The sequence below is a fragment of the Schistosoma mansoni genome (genome assembly GCF_000237925.1).
Source record: "Schistosoma mansoni, WGS project CABG00000000 data, chromosome 1 unplaced supercontig 0010, strain Puerto Rico, whole genome shotgun sequence".
In the NCBI taxonomy this organism is placed as follows: domain Eukaryota; kingdom Metazoa; phylum Platyhelminthes; class Trematoda; order Strigeidida; family Schistosomatidae; genus Schistosoma; species Schistosoma mansoni.
The window spans coordinates 3,136,925-3,141,349 of record NW_017385987.1 but is presented as its reverse complement, the minus strand read 5'-3'; the positions used below and the strand labels follow the sequence as shown (position 1 = coordinate 3,141,349).

At 33.7% G+C, this 4,425-nt stretch overlaps 1 protein-coding gene across 1 annotated transcript in view; it reads right to left on the bottom strand.

Moving 5' to 3' along the window:
* Smp_127450 (unnamed protein product) overlaps positions 1–4,425 on the bottom strand; it is a gene marked incomplete at both ends in the record, with an annotated part of 47,543 nt that overhangs the window by 36,931 nt on the left and 6,187 nt on the right. The gene's annotated exons all lie outside the window — the stretch shown is intronic.

Genomic DNA, 4,425 nt, shown 5'->3' with positions numbered 1-4,425 from the left:
TCTCTGCTTATATCGAGGCAATACGCACAGTATGCACATATGCCAAATAGAGACTGACCAGATGCAGTCCTAACAAAATCGATGGGAAGATCCAAACAAGTAATACGAAGTGAATTTAAACTTCACCCCATCGCACAAGCAAGTGGCTATCAGGACTCAGTGGCCGAGTGGATAACGCGATGGCGTTTGAAGCGAGGGTACTGGGTTCGAGTCCCAGAGTGAACATCAACTCTGAGATGCAGGTACATCCAGCTGACGAGTCCCAAATAGGACGAAACGCGCGTCCTGGATTCCACTGCTAGCCACTATCCATCTCTGCTAACCATGCTTGTGAATTAAGGTATATCGAGGCAATACGCACAGTATGCACATATGCCAAATAGAGACTGACCAGATGCAGTCCTAACAAAATCGATGGGAAGATCCAAACAAGTAATACGAAGTGCATTTTGGTACATGTTCACCCATCCTAATTTTCAGATCACGATTGCTCCTCCCTATGTATGTGTGACCACACACACATTTAAATTGGTAAACGCAGTGGGATGTGACACAATCGTTTTTATGTCTAGGTTTTGAATGAAGCATGGGCCTCGTTCTTTCCTTGATTATGACTTTCACATAGTTCTGATAATCTTCGTCTTCTCATTACATTATCGAAATTTATCAAAGGGACTAATTGCTTTGAATATAATATAACCAAGTAGTTGTCAAGCTTTGGCAAAGCAAGCGCAGCATTCTTACAATTGTAAAAACATATGGAACTCAAAACAACTCTCAACCAATTTCAAAGTGAGAATCTTCACTACGAACGTCAAGACAGTCCTACTGTAAGGAGCTGAAATGTGGAGAACTACTACATCCATAGTCAAGAAGGTACAAGTATTTATAAACAGTTGTTTACGCAAAATACTCATCATTCACTGGCCGGATACTATCAGCAACAGCGTTTTATGGGAGAGGACAAACCAGCTTCCAGCTGAAGAGGAAATCAGTAAAAGACGTTGAAAATGGATCGGACATACATTAAGGAAATCACCAAACTGCATTACGAGGCAAGTGATAAATTGGAATCCGGAAGGGAAGCGGAAAAGAGGAAGGCCAAAGAACACATTACGCCAGGAAATAGAAGCAGATATGAAAAGGATAAATGTTAACTAGAAAGGATTGCTTGGGACAGGGTTGGATGGAGAATGCTAGTGGGCGGCCTATGCTCCTCGACGAGGGGTAACAGGCGTAAGTAAGTAAGTAAGTTGTCAAGCTTTATTTTATAATAACAACTTTATCGATAATGACTTCATCATTACTAAAACTTGTAATTTAATTATATTTTATATCGAAACGATAACCATCTATTTAATAATTAATTACTAGTATCGTATCATAAATGTGAAAATTGGTTAGTTAAATTATAGTCAGTGTTTTTTCTATTGTCAATATTTACATCTTTACAAATCCAAAGTATTTAGTTTTCTATCACTGGTCAAGTTGACCTAGTGTAAAAAGCAAACAGTTTATCATATAAGGAAGCACACACATTTTTCTATCTATCATATATAATTAAAAGCTTCATTTTATAGTTGAAAATTGGTAATCATGTATAAATATGCATAAAAAGCCTGTAGAATAGAGTAATATCGAGGAAATCCACATTAGATGAACGTATGGTAGCAGAGATTGGTCAAACTTCAATCAAGAATATCAACAACGCAATAACTGAAACACTTTTTGATAATAAAATAAAAATCTAACTGATCGAAATATTTATTGGTTAACTTAATGGGCTCATTAGATAATGGGTTGGGGTTTGAAAGTTGAATTTATGGGGTTATAATTTCAATGTGCATATCAACATGGAAACTCAGATATATCGAGCGGACGAGCCCTAAGCAAGATAAAACACTTATTCTTGATTCCAATACCAGTCACAATCCATTTATTGTAATTAATTTATAGTATACATAACCTTGCAAATTTTCGTATGGACTGACGGTAATTCTCTTTTTAGTTCATTTTAGGCTTTCTATTGCCATTCCGCCGTATATGTTTCACATTGTTTTTGGTCTACTTTCGTTTACTCTACTGAAGACAAAGTAATCGTTGGGTTATGTTACATGATATTGTAATTGTAAATATTTCTGTTTATACATTTAAATAAAAAAGTTCCCGATGACCACATAAAATGTTTCCGATGAAATGTTGGTTTTTGTGAAACCGTACATATGCATTACTGATGACTAAGAAAAATTATCAAACATAAAATTAAACTTGATTTGAAATCGGATGAAATACAGTTTGAAATGGCCTGAATTATGCCGTTGTTGATATTTTGACTGTACTTTTATCAGTCTTCGTTTGCACGTATGCATTCTGTAAGGATTGCCTCGGTATGGGCATTACGAAACAATTTAATATAGAATAAATGGGATATACAGTAATGACTAATATCAAGGCGAATCTCAGAGGATCCACGTATGTGAACGAGGACTGATCGAATTTCAGTCATAATATCAAATATTAAATATATATTAGTCCATATTTTGAAATAAACATAAGAAATCTGTACTATAATTAAGAATACGGTTTTAAATGAAATTTTAGACTCTCAGTTTAAGGTGAAAAAAAAATCATAGAATGGTTTATCATCATACCGAAATAAAAATCTTTATTAAGTTATTTTATTTAACAACAACTTCGTATAAAACTGAACATATTGCACTGATTAGTCAACAGATAGTAAGCAGTATCAAAATGGTTTCTGTGATCAGTCAGTTCATTAATTCAACAGTATCAAGAATGAACCAGATCAGTAAATATTTGTTAAGTATCTGTTAAATTACCTTATAATATTAAATTTAATATGAATTGGACAAACAAAGAAACACAGTTTTAATAGACTCATACCATAAATATATACTACCAAAAGAAGTTTAATGTCGATTGACTAGACTGCCAACATCCAATTGGTGATCACTCAATATTTATCTCTAGGATCGACTAAGAAGTAAGAAACGGAAACTTGTTAAAATACTTCGTGTACCAAAAATTTAATATTGAATAGAGCTAATCATCAATCAATAATCGAAGTGTCGAAAGATTTGAAAATGGAGATAAAAATTTAATCAATATCTTTTATTCATTGGACTAATTTTCAAACCAAATGAAGATATTCATCGAAAAAGCTTTTCGGATTATATAAAGTTCTATTTTTTAATTTTCAGAACGAGAAATTTCACGTCATTTTGTTATTATTATCAAAGTACACTGACAGTGTGCCAAATAAACATATGACGTCTCATCCTAAACATCAACTTTGAAAATAGTAATATCAAAATACCTTGACACGTTTTAACTAAACCACGCTTAGGCATTCAATGATCGACAAAATTTAAACACTAATATTGTGATAGTTGTTGAAAATAATCTTTCATTTCAAGCACTTTTGTTGTGCAATATATATATATATACTTGGTTTGTGTGTAACTAATTAATTTCAGTGTAAGGGGACAGTTTAAAGATTAAAATCTCAATTCCGTTCTTACTGAAATACGTGGTTTACTGAAAGTGTAACCAATACATGTTGCATACAGATGTTAACTATATTTAGATCTGTTTAACTACTGGTATTCAATATGTTTAAAATGACATGATCTACCAGTGTACTAAGAAACATTTCGATGTGAAAAAACGTTAGATTATTGTTATAAACAAAGATAAATGGTGGCTAGCAGAATAATCTAAGATGTACGTTTCGTTCCATTTGGGACTCGTCATCCGGATGTATCTGCACGACGAAATTGACGTTCACTCCAGGACCCAAACCCAGAACCTTTCACTTCAAACACCATCACGTCGTCTGTTTAGCAACTTAGTGCTCATAACCACTAGCTTGTGCAATTACTGTTATTGAGTTTGTATTACATAACTAATCATAACTCAAAAGAAATCGAAGTTCACAAATGTTACTCTCTTAGATATATGAATGATAAGCCGTAGGTTTAACTAACTATCATGGAACATTTAGAAACAACATAAATTCACGTCATTAATTTTTTTAAAACCAAGAACTACAAACGTTTATCATACTGATCTGAATAGCTTATCATCATGGTTATAACTTTATCATAATAAAATAGAAATCATTAAATACTAATCAAATAAATTACGCTTGTAGCTTTGATAACAGTACACTAGGTGATATGTGTTGTATTCACACCTTATCTTATCACTACTTGATTTAAATGTTAAATACATTGTTTCTTAGTTGAAGGCGTGAGTCAATTGAAGCTAGACCACCATGGAAAACCTGGAAGCACTGAACGGCCGTTTCGTCCTATTGTGGGACTCCTCAGCAGTGCGCATCCGGCTCAGTGTTCTATCGGTTAAGTGCTCTGGCACGAAACTGGTAGGTCTTGGGTTCGAATC